Below are 18,007 nucleotides of genomic sequence, written 5' to 3' on the forward strand. Positions count from 1 at the left end.
AGTGAATTACAATTTACAAATAGCAGAGCCAAGTTTGGAGGGGCATAAACTGATGGGGATACGCAGGCTGCTCTCAGACAAACAACATAGTAGTAAAACTAGCAAACCCCACCCCCCAGGGGAGAAGAGACAGAGGCTCAGAGAAAACACACGATTTAATCAAAGAGAAATCAAAATATTTCACAGGCTGAAGTTCCAAGCCTGGAAAGTGGCAATGAAATGAACCCTTCCCCAGTTTCTATGCGGCAGGCAGAAAAAATACAAACACCAATGTGAAGCAAATAATGAAAAAAGAATCGCTCGGCATCAATTCCAGAGATTAAAAACGCAATCAAGACCAAGACAGTTTGGAAACCGAAACCAAATTGCCCACCAGGTAGCTTACAAAGGTACCCAAAGCCAACGCTACTTCTGTCTACCCCAACAACTGGGGCAGATAGTAAAAAGGAAATCCCCAAGGTTATGCCAATTTTTTTCTGCTGCAGCAAGAGAAGATTCTGATGGAAAAGGTTTTCTGTAAAAATCAGCTAAAGGACCAGTGAGAAATTAAGGAACAGGTTGATAACTGCTCTGAGCTCACACAAACCCCTTATCTTGCCCCACTAACAGAATGCAGAGAGAGAGGGAGAGAGAGGAGAAAGCTCAGCTGCTTGCAAAGCTGGCAGAGACCAGTTCTCCACCTGTACAAGTTTAATGCCTCCTTATGAAGCCGGCCACCCCTAGAAGTGGAAGAAGGCGGTGCCTGATTCTCAGAGGGGCGTATGTCTTTGGGATGGTAAGTCAAGCCTGCCTCCGGTTATCTCTTCCGTAGGCTGTGTGTGTGTCTCGGGCCAAACAGCCTTTCAGCTCTGAGATGAGGAAGCAGCTAGAAGAATATGGGTTTTTGTCAGGAGGGGAATTGGCCCAGGAGAAGGGAGTGGTAGACAGTGATGGACCAGGTCAGCAGTGGTATCTTGAAGGAGGAGCATTTTAAGATACAAGTTTCCTGGTTTCACCATTGGGGATGGGGAAGGGGGGCATTGCACTTTATCCTGCAGGGGGGACAGGAGAGGAGGGAATGAATGCAGGTGCCAGGGGCCCAGACTCCTTGGCACCCTGAGCTGGCACCGGACCACAGTCATGCTCCCGCTGTTGGCACACTGAGAACATCATGTGTCCTCTTTCAGGGGTTGCCAATGCCGCCGTGGAATGCCAGGCAAAGCACCGTCTCTCCTGCAAGTGTGTGCCTACCGATGCCAACTTAGGTCGTTTATGCATGGGAGTTTTACCAGAGGTTCATTGCTGGCTGGACCCACATTTTCTTGTTGGGAATCTATGCACTAGCAGTCTCCAAGCTCAAATCAAGTCCCCGCCCCTTGAGTGCTGCTTTGAATTGGCTTACTTTGTAGAGCTTACTGTGAGAGAAAATCCCCCCCCCCCAAATCCAATTGCCGCATTAAAAAAGCATTTTAAGGACAAAACAAAAACAAAAAACGAAGCAATCTGAAAGGAGGGGGGGAGAATCCAAGCCTCGGTTTTAAAAAAAGCTACAAGGAAGCAGGAAGCATTTGAATCCCTACCTCTTTACATGCTGCTTTGTAATAGGCTGTGAGAGAAACCAAGCTTGTGTGTCCCGTGCTTTGCCTTATGCACAGGGATTTCACCCAGGCTGAGCTCAGGGGAGAGGGAAGAATCGGGTTAACAGAGGCACAGGAAGTCCCGTAATTTGTGAGAGTTGGCAGTGAGGTCATCTCTAATGGACAGAAAACTCATGCATGACTCCAAGGAACAACTGAGACAGACAGGGGGTGAACTTGAGTGGAAGTACCCATGCATAAATGACCTTAGTGGCATGCTCAGTGCCAGTGGCATTCTCAGCCACTCGTATGGCCAAAGATGCCCTCACTTTTGCTCCAATGTAAATCCGGGGCTTCCCCAGTGTGCACATACATCTCAAGCGGGCCAGCTATTGCCCTAAATCTAGAATCTGGTCTGCTGTATTTTGTTCCAGTTACAGTTATAGAATGTACGCAAAGAACGGAACTGCCTGTAGTGGGAAAGGCTCAGCTTTGCACGCAGAAGGACTCGGGTTCATTCTCGACCTCAAAGGACCTCAGACAGCAGACATTCAGCTCAGAGATGGAGACCTTGGTCTGCATGTGAAAGATCCCATATGATCAATTTCTGGGGAACCCCCAGAGCAAGGATCTCAGGGCTGGGAAGCAGCTGTCCCAGGCCTGACACTTTGAAAGACATCTGTCAGTCAGAGGAGACAAGGCAGAGCAAGATGGACTGACTCCTCATAAAGCAGCTAGAGATAGACATGCATAATTCCTTGCTTGCATTCATTTGCCAGCTTCGAAGAAGAAGAAGAAGAAGAAAGTTCAAATCAAGTTCACCAGATTAGCCTCCGCCCTCATGTGGAGGAGTGGGGAACCAAACCCGGTTCTCCAGATCAGAGTCCACTGCTCCAAACCACCTCTCTTACCACTACACCACTCTGGCTCTTAGAAAGTATACCCCCCTCGCTCCCTGCCCAAGAGGATTGTGTCATTGTAGACTCTTGCTGGATATAAATAGCCCAGTGGCAACAAAGATTAGATGCTCCTGGGCTTAACAATTGATTTCCAAAACTATCTGGAAGAAGATGGAGGGGAGAGCTTACCATGCAAAACACTGGCTCTTCCTGTGTCCTTTTCATTTAAACAGCAACTGGTTATCTGAAAAGCAGTATTCCTCTTCCTGATTTGCAGTGTAGCAAAAATGCCATAAAGCTGCCATAAAGCTGCAAAACACATTTCACAGGCAGCCCTGAATCAGATAGAGAACATGCTTGCTTGCGTATTCCCTTTGGGGCAGGCAGCAGAAATGAGAAAATAAGCATGAGGGCTGTGCTCATACCATAAAACGTGATTTTTGCCCACAGTGGTTCAGGCAGAGCAAGGGACTCCTCTTCAGTCGTGCCTAGGCTGCAGAGAAGATTTCAAAAATCAAACATTAATCCCCTCCCCTCACTTTACTGTAAATTTTTAATATGATGCATGATGATAGGTCTATCTAGTTCAGCATCCCCCCTTCCCCAAACAGCCAGTCACAGAAGTGCAGAATCAAAGACAGCTTATTCATTGAATCACAGAATCATAGAGTTGGAAGGGACCACCAGGGCCATCTAGTCCAACCCCCTGCACAAGACAGGAAATTCACCGCTACCTCCCCCCACACACACACCCAGTAACTCCCTACTCCATGCCCAGAAAATGGCCAAGATGCCCTCCCTCTCATGAACTGCCTAAGGCAGGGGTGGGGAACATCAGGCCCAGGGGCCGTTTAAGGCCCATGAAAGCATTTGGTCTAGCCCTTTGTGGGTCCTGGCAGATCTCTAGTTCAGAAGGATCTAAGACTGGCAATCCGCCCTCTCCTACGGACAGGAATAGCCTCTATTCAAGGCAGATGTGAGTTTGTTTTGCCCAGAAAAGGAACCTTTTCCCCCCCTCGCAGAAAAGAGTCATTAGCTATGGAGCTGCTAGGATAGCCCAAGAAATTGTGTTAACCCTTTCCCACCCCAGCCATGGAGAAACGTATTCCCTCTGTACTACAAGAGGGCTGGGGGCGGAAGTGGCGACAATGGAGGGGTTAAAGGGGGCAGGGGCAGAATGCACGGGGGGGGGCAGTTCTTAGCCAGTGTGTCCTCATTTCATTCCTGCAGGCAGAGGTAGCAGGAGCCGGCAGTAGGATCCGGCCCCGACCATGCAGAACAGGAGCAACTCCGGCGTGTGGCTGGATGGCTACGCCCGGCTGGTGCAGCAGTCCATCCTGTGCCACCAGGTGGGCGAGTGCGCCACCGGTTGGCTGCCTGCCTGCTTGCCCATGTGTGGGGTGGGCAGTGTCATCTGGGGCAGCTGCCTGCTCTGGGCTTGGTCGGCTAATTTTTAAACTGATAATTTTGTATGGCCCGCGAATGATGTTATAAATATCCAAATGGCCCTCGGTGGAAAAAAGGTTTCCCACCCCTGGCCTAAGGTCATAGAATCAGCATTGCTGACAGATGGCTATCTAGCCTCTGCTTAAAACCCTCCAGGGAAGGAGAGCTTACCACCTCCCGAGGAAGCCTGTTTCACTGAGGATCCCCTCTGTTAGAAAATTCTTCCTAATGTCTAGATGGAAACTCTTTTGATTTAATTTCAACCCATTGGTTCTGGTCCGACCTTCTTGGGCAACAGAAAACAACTCAGCACCCTCCTCTATGTGACAGCCTTTCAACTATTTGAAGATGGTTATCATGTCCCCTCTCAGTCTTCTCCTCTTCAGGCTAAACATACCCAGCTCCTTCAACCTTTCCTCATAGGACATAGGTCATTTCAGTGACACCCCCCCCCCCAGCTACTGGCATTGAGGGACACTGCCTCTGAACATGGAGGTTCCATTTAGCCATGGTGCCTATCAGCCATTAATGGGCTGTACATTTGTGCAGTCATCCAATAAAGCAAAAAATCATAGAGATGGAAGGGACCACCAGGGTCATCTAGTCCAACCCCCTGCATAATGCAGGAAATTCACAACTACCTTTCCCTCCACACCCCCAGTGACCCCTTCTCCATGTCCAGAAGATGGCCAAAAAACCTCCTCCAGGATCCTTGGCCAATCTGGTCTGGAGGGAAAAAAATTCCTGACCCCAAAGTGGCAATTAGCATTTCCCTGGGCATGTAAGAAAGGGCCACGAGAGCCAAACACTGATGCAACCCTTCCTGCCCTCCCTTTCATGATCAGTCTAAGTTCACAGAATCAGCATTGCTGTCAGATGGCCATCTAGCCTCTGCCTAAAACCTCCAAAGGAGGAGAGCCCACCACCTCCCAAGGAAGCCTGTTCCTGTGGCTGTTGTACAAGTTAATTACGAATTATGTGAAGGAGTACTTTTTTTGCCTCTCCTGAATTTACCACCCATCCTTTACATTGATGCCCCCAAGATCCTGCAGCTTCACTCTCAGCCTTTATCAGCTGCACCAGGACACCTTTCCAATCTCCCCCACAGGACAATGTCCAAAATGCATCCTCAGGCTGAACACAGGAACACATGAAGCTGCCTTCTACTGAATCAGACCCTTCATCCATCAAAGTCAGTATTTACTCAGACCGGCAGCGGCTCTCCAGGGTCTCAGGCTGAGGTCTTTCACATCACCTAGGGATTGAACCTGGGACCTTCTGCATGCCAAGCAGAGGCTCTACCACTGAGCCACAGCCCCTCCCTTGTTCCACCCCCATTTTGGTCCAGCTCCCCCATCATCAGGTAGCTTCTTTTGTCCTTGAGCAAACATCTTCCAAACCATCAGACATCCCCCCCCAAAAAAAACCCTAATTGACATAATTTATTTTGGTCAGGATACTTTCCGCATTATGAGCTTGCTAGGAGGACTTCTTGGAAAGCTCTGCCGCTGTGCCCACTGATATACCCACAGATCATTTGTTGGGCAGACTGAGTCAGTGCCAACAGGACATACTTTGCTGCAGCATAGAGGAGATTGGGTAAACCCCAGTGCAAGACATGCAATATGACCTTGCGCAAAGGTCATATCAACAGAAGTATAGTATCCAGATCACGCGAAGTGCTGGTATCACTTTACTCTGCTCTGGTTAGACCTCAACGAGAGTACTGTGTTTAGTTTGGGGCACCACCATTTAAGAAAGATGTAGACAAGCTGGAATGTGTCCAGAGGAGGGCAACAAAGATGGTGAGGGGTCTGGAGACCAAATCTTATGAGGAAAGGTTGAAGGAGCTGGGTATGTTAGCCTGAAGAGAAGAAGACTGAGAGGGGATATGATAACCATCTCCAAGGGCTGTCACATAGAGAAGGGTGCTGAGTTGCTTTCTGTTGCCCCAGAAGGTTGGACCAGAAATAACGGGTTGAAATTAAATCAAAAGGGTTTTCGTCTAGACGTTAGGACGAATTTTCTAACAGAGCAGTTCCTCAGTGGAACAGGCTTCCTCAGGAGGTGGTAAGCTCTCCTTCCCTGGATGTTTTTAAGAAGAGGTTAGATGGCTATCTGTCAGCAATGCTGATTCTATAAGCTTAAGCAGATGATGAGAGGGAGGGCATCTTGGCCATCTTCTGGGCATATCGTGGGGGTCACTGGGGGTGTGGGGGGGTAGTTGTGAATTTCCTGCCTTGTGCAGGGGGTTGGACTAGATGACCCTGGTGGTCCCTTCCAACTCTATGTTTCTAAAGAACTATCATTGGAAGTACCGGTTGCAAAATACGGATCATTTTTCCTGCTCACGTAAACAAGGACTGGAGAGTTCTCATGGACTCCTTGCACATGACCGGGCTGACAGAAACCCATTTCTGGAAGGGATCACTGTCACAACCAAGAGACTCTCTGATGTGCTCAGAGGCACTGGGTTTTAAGTCCCAAAATGGGGAGGGGGGAGATCAAATCACTATTTTTTTTATGTTGTGGCAGATCCCAGACAAAAAATGTACCATTCCCTACCCTTTTGATAGTTAACACCCAGGCAGATGAATTGACTGCTGTCACAGCCCAAAGACACTCTGTGCATGCTCACAGGAATTGTTTCCTGAACCCTGGCGGTTGTGAGCTTCTAATGGAAAGTGTAATGTTTTTGTTTTTAAGCTGGCTATGAGAAAAATCAGAAGGAGATTGAGACTGGGAAGGGCAGCCATGAAAGAGTTAGAAAAGATTCTTAGTGTAAGGATGTGTCACCGGCCACCAAGATTAGATTAATTCATGCCATCGTATTCCCTATTTCTATCTATGGGTGTGAAAACTGGACAATGAAGAAAGCGGATAAGAAGAAAGTAGATTCCTTTGAAATGTGGTGTTGGAGGAGAGTGTTACGGATACCCTGGACCACCAAAAAAAAACCAAATCAGTGGGTTATAGATCAAATCAAGCCTGAACTCTCTCTAGAAGCTAAAATGGCTAAACTGAGGCTATCATACTTTGGTCACATTATGAGAAGACAAGAGTCACTAGAAAAGACAATAGTTGAAGGCACCAGGAGAAGAGGAAGACCCGAAAAGAGATGAGTTGACTCTATAAAGGAAGCCACGGCCCTCAGTTTGCAAGACCTGAGCAAGGCTGTTAACGAGAGGGTGTTTTGGAGGATGTTGATTTGAAAAGCAGTAAGCATCATGGCTAGGTGGGGGTTTGAGCTCTAACCACTGCTCCACACAGCTGTTCCTGCACACAGTGATTTACAAAAATAACCTAGTGTGGAAATGCCCAAGAGGATTGTGTCATTGTAGACTCTTACTGGAAATAACGTACATTCTATACCTTGCAGGGCAGGGAAAGACTGCAGAGGCCACATCCAGAGTGTTCAAAGAGGTTCTGAACGTGGCTCTTTTGTGCGCACCGATCTACAGACCGACCTGGCTAACAGGCCAATTCTAGTTCATGAGGCCTTGGCGGATGGAGGGTGCCCCAAGTTTATCTGTGTTTAGACTCCAAGAGCCAGAGCCGGTTGCATTAGCCTTGAGTCTCTGTTACAAACTCCGCATCGGCCCAAAGAGAGTGCAGAGCAGTTCTGTCAGCGTTTCAGCACCAGTGTCAAACACAGAGAGGTGCTCCAGAAATTCTGACAGCGCTGGCACTGGCCAAAGGTCTTTTGCTATCAGCTCCCCTCCCTGCTCCATTAGACCCACCTCTAGGGTCACAGACATATTCTGCATGATCCAACCCACCAAGGGTTACCATGGCTCATGCCTCCTGGTGCTCTGCTTATTTTTGCTTTAAAATGAGGAGGTCCTTGAAAATTTACAGGCCTAACAACGCTTGTGATGTTTCTGAGGGCCCAACTAGATGTTCATCTTCATGGCTTCTGTGTAACCCCATACAGTCCCACTAGAGTTGCCAACTTCCAGGAACTAGCTGGAGATCTCCTGGGATTACACCTAGGGTTCCCAGGTCCCTCTTTGCAACCGGCAAGAGATTTTTGGGGCGGAGGCTGAGGAGGGTGGGGTTTGGGAGGGGGGACTTAAATGCCATACACTCCAATTGCCAAAGCGGCCATTTTCTCCCGCTGAACTGATCTCTATCGGCTGGAGATCAGTTGTAACAGCAGGAGATCTGCTATTACTTGGAGGTTGGCAACCCTAATTACAACTGATCTCCAGCCGACAGAGATCAGTTCACCTGGAGAAAAATGGCCGCTTTGGCAGTTGGACTCTATGGCATTGAAGTCCCTCCCCTCCCCAAACCCCGCCCTCCTCAGGCTCCACCCTCAAAAACCTCCCGCCAGTGGCAAAGAGGGACCTGGCAACCCTAAGTCTCACGTACGTGCCCACACACAAGACCACTCAATGAACAACACTACATCAGTGCAACACTGTTTAAGTGGGACAGGAGTCAGGGGTGCTACAGAACTCTGCAAGGGGATAGGGTTGCCAACTCCAGGTTGGGAATTGGTTCTTGTAGATTATCCGGGCTGTGTAACCGTGGTCTTGGAATTTTCTTTCCTGACGTTTCGCCAGCAACTGTGGCAGGCATCTTCAGAGTAGTAACACTTCAGTGTTACTACTCTGAAGATGCCTGCCACAGTTGCTGGCGAAACGTCAGGAAAGAAAATTCCAAGACCACGGTTACACAGCCCGGATAATCTACAAGAACCAATGAACTCTGACCGTGAAAGCCTTCGACAATATCCAGGTTGGGAAGTTTCTAGAAATTGGGGTGGAGGAAGCCTGGGGAGGGCAGGGTTTAGGGAGAGGGTTGATCTCAGGGGGATATAATGCCATAATGCCCTGTAATAATACAAAAAGAACATTTCTATGCTCAATAGACAATGTCACCAAAATCAGCATAGGCAGCCAAAAATGTAATTGGAAACAATATCCAACTTATACAAAAACACAGCAGGAATTGGTCTTGCAAGATGTAATAACTGAAACAATTCAAAGTCCCAAACATTACATAAATCAAAATGAATAGATATATGTCTCAATTCAGATTTGGCAAAGCAACAAATCTGAATTGACACGAATATCTATTCATTTTGTTTCATGTAACATTTGGAAGTTTGCATTGTTTCAGTTATTACATCTTGCAAGACCACTTCCTGGTTTGTTTTTGTATAAGTGGGATATTGTTTCCATTTTTGGCTTCCATTTTTGGCTTCCTATGCTGATTTTGGTGACATAATGCCCTGTAAAGCAGCCATTTTCTCCCAGGGAACTGATCTCTGTAGTCTGGAGATCGTTTGTAATTGCAGGAGATCTCCAGGCCCCACATGGAGTTTGGCAACTGTAGCGAGGGGAGGAGAGGCTTCAGGCAAAAATGATGTGGTGAGGAGGCCTGAAGCAAGGGTTGCCAACCCCCAGGTACTAGCTGGAGATATCGTGCTATTACTACTGATCTCCAGTCGATAGAGATCAGTTCACCTGGAGAAAATGGCCGCTTTGGCAATTGGACTCTATGGCATTGAAGACCCTCCCCTCCCCAACCCCGCCCTCCTCAGGCTCTGTCCCAAAAACCTCCAGGCATTTCTGAACTCAGAGCTGGCAACACTCCCTGAAGCCCCCACCCCGCAGCAATGAAGCGCTTTTAAGGCAAACTTCACAGTTCATACGTGTGACTACAACTAGTGTTGGCCACCCTCAACCTGATTCATGTCACATGTAACGTCTAGTCTGGCCCTAATTCTCATGAACAAGAAGAAAGCACATCATACCGGTTGCAACCCAAAATGGTCTGAGCCCTCTGGAGATCTAGTACTAGGGCTTCCCCCCTCCGGGTGGTGGCTGGAGATCTCCCAGTATTACAGCTGATCTCCAGGTGACCGAGATCCGTTCTCCTGGAGAAAATGGCCGCTTTGGAAGGTAGACTTTATGGGGTTGTACTGCACAGAAATCCTTCCCCAAACCTGCCCCCCTTAGGCTCCACTTCCCAAATTTCCAGGTATCTTTCAACCCGGAGCTGGCAACCCTATCTAGTACTCCAGGTCTTTGGGGAGGGGGCTGAGTCTTCATCTCTCTGCAAACATTTTTGTACCCCCTTGAATGCCAGTTGGAAACACACTCCTCCCCCTGTACACACACACACACACACCGAAAAAAGATTTTGTCACCTTTTGAAACTTGTGCGAAACTTCCCTCCTCCGCTTCTGCTCCATCTTTCCATCCAACCCTTCTGGTCCCCACAAAAGCCTTTCTTGGGAAGCAACATTGCCATAGGTACACTGTTCCTCTGGTCCGCAGAAGAATTTTTATAAGTTTCTCCCCCTCTAAATTCCTGTCTGGATTCTTGGGTTGCCGTTCACCAGGTCTTGATTTCATGGAGGTGCAGATGCCTTAGGGACTCGGCATAAGCCCCTTCGGATTGTGTGGCAGATTTCATTCCCTTCCCTTGGTTTCCGTCTTTCCCACGCACACCTTACCGATCCCCTCAAAAGCATGTGACCGTTGAGAAAGCACGGAGCAAAAAAAAAAAAAAAAAGCAATTCCTTATTTATTTACATTTCTTATAGGCCACCTTTATCACTGGGAATAATCAGATTACACGGAGAAAGTCAATACAGTCAACCAGATGGGACATCCAATAAACAAGGTGTGCTGGGCTCCCCCAGTAAATGGAGAAATAAAAGAACCACACCAGTCACTAGGAGATTAAAAAAAATAAGGCCAAGGCCTTCTTTTTTTGTCTTCCCCATGCCAGGAGACCTCAGCGATATTCCCTGAACCTTACTAAGTCAGACGGAAGAGGAGGAGGAGGAGGAGGAGGAGGAGGAAGAAGAAGAAGAAGAGTTGGTTTTTATATGCCAACTTTCTCTACCACTTATATTCCCTGAACCTTACTAAGTCAGACAGGAGAGGAGGAGGAGGAGGAGGAGGAGGAGGAAGAAGAGTTGGTTTTTATATGCCAACTTTCTCTACCACTTATATTCCCTGAACCTTACTAAGTCAGACAGGAGAGGAGGAGGAGGAGGAGGAGGAGGAGGAGGAGGAGGAAGAAGAAGAAGAAGAAGAAGAAGAAGAAGAAGAAGAAGAAGAAGAAGAAGAAGAAGAAGAAGAATGGCATGTACCTATGCCACAGCTACTATTTTCATGGAGTCTGAAGAACTGCGTCAGATTGAAGTGATGAGAGATGAAGTTCTAGACCTATTTGTGGAAATTAAAAAACAATGGCCATTTATGCTTGGTAATTAGCAGCGCGTTCCAGGCTGAATTGCCTCGCATATTTTTTTGAGTTTTTCACGCTAAACCATCATTCAGGAAGTGACTGCAAAGCCGGCACATACTTGCTTCACATTTCTTAAGGGCCCCTTTAACGTGACCTTTGCTGTTTGCTCCACCCCCACCATAAAGAATCCCCTCAAGGAAGCATGCAAAATCAGGGAAAATTAGCATAGCTGGGCAACCATTTGTTGGGAATGTTCTCGAGCTATGGATTTCCTGAGTGGGGAGTTGGACTAGCTGGCCCATAAAGTCCCTCCAGTTCTAGGACCAAGACTGTTTTACTGATGTGCATGAGTGAAACACCACACAAAAAGAATCTTCATGCAGTAATATTTACAAGCATATCCAGAGGGCTTTTTTGCAGGGCTTTATCAGTGCGCATCTCTCCACGTGACATCTGAAGCGGGGGAGAGGATGACTCCTGGGCCTGAATTTTGTGCCAAACAGCACAAGTGTGATGCCTGCAGAATAGTTCAGAAATACAAGACAGAGTAGCAGAGGATTCCTAATATTTTGATTCCACTTCGGAGGGGAAAATCCAGATCTACAAAATTCAGGGGGGGAATTTGGATAGGGAGAATTTTGGAAGCAGTTCTAGAAGCAGGGTTGCCAGGTCCCTCTTCACCACAGGCAGGAGGTTTTTAGGGCGGAGCCTGAGGAGGACGGGTTTGGTGGAGGGACTTCAATGCCATAGAGTCCAATTGCCAAAGCAGCCCTTTTCTCCAAGGGAACTGATCTCTATCGGCTGGAGATCAGTGGTAATAGCAGATCTCCAGCTAGTACCTGGAGGTTAGCAACCCTATCTAGAGGCCACACCAAAATCCAATACACTTCCTTGCTCAGCTCGCAAGCACACAGGTAACAAAAAGGTGAGGCTTAGAGCAGAACCACAAGGCTCAGATTGGCTGCATCCCCTTGCCAGCCACAGAAGTTCCTCACAGATGTCTCAGCTTTCACACAAAACAATGAAGCCTCTCTCCAGGCAGCCAGAACCATCACTCTTCAACCAGGGATGAGATTTTCCCAAATATGTCTTTCTCTCCCCCTCCAGGCTGAGGTAATTAATAACTATTGAAAGAAACGAACAGGCCGATGGGTTTGCTTTTGGTACGGTGGCACTCCAGCTGGACGGGAGGAATCTGCCCTCTTCTCCTTCCCCAACACACACTGTGAGGGAAATCCAACTGGTCAAAAATGCAGTCTTGGCACACACACACACACACACACACACACACAATTGGCTTCAAATTGCTCTTTGACAGATGAGGAGCATTCTCTTTGGTTGCAGAACACAAAACACATAGGGTTGCCAACTGCCAGGTAGTAGCAGGAGATCTCCTGCTAATTCAACTGATCTCCAGCCAATAGAGATCAGTTCACCTGGAGAAAAATGGCCGCTTTGGCAATTGGACTCTATGGCATTGAAGTCCCTCCCCTCCTCAAACCCTGCCCTCGTCAGGCTCCACCCCAAAAACCTCCCGCCGGTGGTGAAGAGGGACCTGATAACCCTAAAAACACAGTATATGGGGTCCAAATGTTTTTGTGTTTCCTCTAGGGTTGCCAGGTCCCTCTTCACCACTGGTGGGAGGTTTTTGGGGCGCAGCCTGAGGAGGGTGGGGTTTGAGGAGGGGAGGGACTTCAATGCCATAGAGTCCAATGGCCAAAGCGGCCATTTTCTCCAGGTGAACTGATCTCTATCGGCTGGAGATCAGTTGTAATAGCAGGAGATCTCCAGCTAGTACCTGGAGGTGGGCAACCTTAGTTTCCTCAGTTTTTGAGGCCCAGAAGGGTTTTAATGGGGTGGTTGTAAGGAGGGGAGTGAGCTGCAGAGGCCCGGCCTACTCTGGGATCTTCCAGGTCACTCGGTTGAGTTTTTCAAGCTTTCACTCTAAAACAAAAGGTTAAGTTGGGGGTTCTCTAGCATGTCCCCTGCCCAAAACTCTATGATTTCCATAGAGTTGGGGGGGGGAGTGCTAGAGTGTCCAGTGCGATGTGGCGCTTCCGGGATAAATCCAGAAGTGTTGTAATAATGTCGCGCGTGTCCATGTGTGCGGGATCACTGCCCCCCGCCCCGCCCCAGAAAGTTCCCACCAGTGGAAAAGGGGGACCTGGTAACCCTACTAATGTTATGACTTGTACAGAAATCATTACTTTCATTAATGATAAACATTTGAACCAAAATATTAAAAGGCTATAATAAATGATGGGGTGATGGAAATTGCCATCAAGTCCCATCCCTAACATGGCATCCCCATAAGGTTTTCAAGGTAAGAGACTTACAGCGGTGGTTTGCCATTGCCTGCTTCTGCGCAGTGACCCTGGACTTCCTTGATGGTCTCTAGGCTTGCCAGGTCACTCTTTGCCACCAGCGGGAAGTGAAGGGACTTCAATGCCATATGAGTCCAATTTCCAAAGCAGCCATTTTCTCCAGGTGAAACCATCTCTTTCGGCTGGAGATCAGTTGTAATAGCAGGAGATCCCCAGCCAGCACCTGGAGGTTGGCAACCCTAATGGTCTCCCATCCAAATACGGATCAGGGGCAACCTTGCTTAGCTTCCAAGATCTGACAAAATTAAGCTAGCCTGGGCTATTAATAGAATCATAAAATCATATAGTTGGAAGGTACCACCAGGGTCATCTAGTCCAACCCTCTGCACAATGCAGGAAACTCACAACTATCTCCCCCCTACACCCCCAGTGACCCCTACTCCATGTCCAGAAGATGGCCAAGATGCCCTCCCTCTCATCATCTGCCTAAGGTCATAGAATCAGCATTGCTGACAGATGGCCATCTAACCTCTTCTTAAAAACCTCCAGGGAAGGAGCGCTCACCACCTCCCGAGGAAGCCTGTTCCACTGAGGAACCGCTCTAATGGTTAGAAAATACTTCCTAATGTCTAGATGGAAACTCTTTTGATTTAATTTCAACCCCTTGGTTCTGGTCCGACCTTCTGGGGCAACAGAAAACAACTCAGCACCCTCCTCAGGTCAGGCATAAAGAAAAAAAGCGGGGGAAACAGTATTTCTCTCCAGGTCTATGGTGTAAACGTTTATATGCTATTTTTCAACAATTATGTGCAATTCCCCCCCCCCCCCACAACACCCAGGATAAGGAACATAATAAGTGATGCAATCCAGCACGGAGCACATAGCGTCCCACCTCTCACCTTTCACACACTGTACACAAAGATTCCAGTACAGATGCACCCTATGGGAGGCACCCCTCGCCCAGTTAAATTAATATTGGAAGGTGGCGCAAAGGTTATGATTAGAAAGAGGGAAAATTACAGTGACGTGATGCGCAGAACACCTTCTCGGGACTCCAGTGCAATGTCCCTGAGATCTGAATAGAAGGAAGTCCTCTGAAGATATACAAATGGTTCAGCAAAGTGCACTCTTTCCTAAGACCCTAGGGGCAGTGGCTGAGAAAGAAGGCCAGAATTGTGTCCTGCTGTTGGATCAGACCAAGGGTCTTTATAGCCCAGTTTCCTGTTTCCAACTGTGGCCAGTTTGGAAGCTCACAAGCAGGATCAAGAAAGCAGTCCTTGTCCTTAAATCGGGGGGAGCCAGCATGGCGTAGTGGTTAAGAGTGGTGGTTAACAGCAGTGCACTCTAATCTGTAGAACCAGGTTTGATTCCCCACTCCTCCACTTCAGCGGCGGACTCTAATCTGGAGAACCGGGTTTGATCCCCCTCTCCTCCACATGAGCGGCAAACTCTAATCTGGAGAACCGGGTTTGATTCCCCACTGCTCCATTTGAGCAGCGGACTCTAATCTGGTGAACCGCCAGTCCTCTTAGAGCTCTCTCAGCCCAACCTACGTCACAAGGTGTATGTTGTAGGCAGGGGAGGGGAAGGTGATTGTAAGCTGGTTTGAGTCTTCCTTAAGTGGTAGAGAAAGTCGGCATATAAAAACCAACTCTTCTTCGCCCCCTAGTATGTGGTATTTAGAGGTATACAGCTACTGTATATGGAAGTTCTTTTAACCACCATGACAAACTTGGTCAGTCTTCCCTTTAGGCCTGTGTTGGCGAATCTATGGCACACGTGCAAAGTCCGGTACGCGGAGCCCTCTCTGTGGGCATGTGCAGGGGCAGAAGGGGCTTTGAAGGGAGCGCGGAGCTGTTCAAAGCCCCCCTTCCCTGGACTCCCGTGCTGCCTGCAGCTGGTTTTCATAGAGTTTCACCAGAGATTGCTAGAGCATCCACATCAATTACAAATAAACACGGAAGCAACAACAGAGCGTCTTGAGCATTGCGCACCTCCTCCTCTATCTGGCTCTTTTTTGCCCACTGACCTGCAATTGGTCGGCTGGCAACCCAGTGGATTGGCTGGCTTTTGCCCACCTCCATAGGGCAATTGGCAAGCCTAAGATCTGTCAGATAGGGCTTCTGACAGCTCTTTTCCAAAACAAGATGGTTTCCCAGCAAACAAGATGGAGTTCTCCATGCACTCCTTCCCCCCCCCCCGTTTTGTACACGAGCTCCGGCTAGGGATTTACAATTGTATTGGGACCCGCCCGTGTAAATCTCCGATCTGATATCAGGTCCCGCGCACAAAGCCGAGAGCTCGGCCATCTCCTCCACTGATTGCTCATAATTGTTTCTGTTTCAGTTTTACTTAAGTCGTTACCGGCAGGAAACGACTACATTGTCTCTTTGTTCCTGTAACCCTATTGTATCAGTCCTATATATGTATCCACACTCCCCCAGTCATGTATTTCAGCCTTGCTCATCTCCTTACTGAAATCACTGAATTTCGGAATAAATCCTTGAATCACTGCTCCATCTGGATTTGAGTGCTATTGCCTGAAACACCGTGCATTTGCTGAAGCCTGACAGGATCAGACCAAAAGAATCAGACCAAAGAGGATAAGAACATAAGAAAAGCCCTGCTGGATCAGACCAAGGCCCATCGAGTCCAGCAGTCTGCTCACACAGTGGCCAACCAGGTGCCTCTAGGAAGCCCACAAACAACTACAGCAGCATCGTCCTGCCTGTGCTCCACAGCACCCAAGATAATAGGCATGCTCCTCTGATCCTGGAGAGAATAGGGATGCGTCATGACTACTATCCATTTTTATTAGTCGCCATGGATAGCCCTCTCCTCCATGAACATGTCCACTCCCCTCTTAAAGCCTTCCAAGTTAGCAGCCATCACCACATCCTGGGGCAGGGAGTTCCACAATTTCACTATGTGTTGTGTGTGAAACTATGTGTGAAAAAATACTTCCTTTTAAGACGGCATCCAGTTTCCAGAGGGACATAAGAATATAAGAAGGACATAAGTTTCCAGAGGGACATAAGAACATAAGAAGAGCCCTGCTGGATCAGACCGTGGGTCCATCCAACATAGCATCCTGTCTCACACAGGGGCCAATCAGATCCTCTGGAAGTCCAACAACAGTGACCATCCAGATACCTCTGGAAAGCCACAAGCCAGGGCATAAAACCCTCTCTTGCTCACCCCTGGCAACTGATGTTCAGAGGTATACTGCCTCTGGCCATGCAGGTTCCACTTAACCAACTAGGGTTGCCAACCTCCAGGTACTGGTAAGCAAAAACAGCACACAATTACAAATAGGGAATTTATATAAAGTGACAATAAGTGCAAATAAAGTGACAGAGGACAAAATGACTATATACAAAATATACAAATAGAAAATGCACAATGTAGACAAATAGGTTGTTCCAGCAAGTAATACCACGTTATCAAATGGCAAATCCTAATACAACAGGTAAGTTTTTTTCTTGATAAGACTAAAAAGTCCTGAAGTATTAAATTAATAGGTTATTATTATCTTTTCAACAGGAGTCAATATGTGGGCTGGAAGCAAACTGGCAAATGATCCATAGCCACAAGAGATGTTCCAGAGACGTGTTGTCTAGATCATGTGACCACGTTTTGTTACGGACTTCATCAGCTACACATTCAAAAGAAGAATAGTCTTATAAACCGCAATAGGTATCTTTTCACAATGGACCAGAAATACTTCTTTGTAGGTCTCAGGAAGACCGGTGGCAAAGAAGGACCTGGCAACCCTACTCCTCTGTGAAGAATTTCTCTTTGACATCCTCTGTGCATTGCCAAAGGAGCCAGAAAAGCTCCCAGAGAGGGTTGGGAAAGGGCTGAGAACTGATTGTTGAGCAGGCAGTTTCCAGTATGTGCGGGCCAGGCAAGATCCCAGCCACGTGGTACTCCCTGCCCAGCTGCAGTCACAGGTCACCACCTGTGGCCCCACTGGTCACGATACAGGACACGCTGGTCACGATGCAGGACACGCTACGGAAAGTGGCAGAGGCCAGCCGTGGGGCACAGCCCGTCGGGATAGGCCCCCTCTTTATCAGCAGCAGCCAGACTTTGCTAAACCGCCAGGCGTACTTTCAACAATCTTCAACTGTGAAAAGTCAACAGCGAAAGCTGCATGAGGGAGGGCCCTACCCTTTCCAGGGGTTCAAAAGGGCCTCTTTGTCCACCTAGCTCAGGGGTTCTCAACAAGGGGGGAATTCCCCCCCAGGGGGGGATTTTAGGGTTCCAGGGGGGGAATTTGGACCACTATTCAGCAAAGTGTGATGTCGTGTAGATTATGTACAATCTGTAAAATTGTAGTGTTTTTTTTTTGTTTTTGTTTTTTGAGTTAGACTATTTTGGGAAGGGGGGAATTATATTCTGAACAATGGTGAAAAGAGGGGAACGGAGCAAAAAAGGTTGAGAACCACTAGCTGATTTTTTCAATGTGAGCCTCCTTTGTAAATCGAGCGGTACGCAAAGGGAAGTCACGCGGCTCCCCCAGTCAGCTGAGGAGCTGATGATTGCTAACACCAGAAGCTAGAGCATG

Source organism: Euleptes europaea, chromosome 2 (genome assembly GCF_029931775.1).
Source record: "Euleptes europaea isolate rEulEur1 chromosome 2, rEulEur1.hap1, whole genome shotgun sequence".
Lineage (NCBI taxonomy): Eukaryota > Metazoa > Chordata > Lepidosauria > Squamata > Sphaerodactylidae > Euleptes > Euleptes europaea.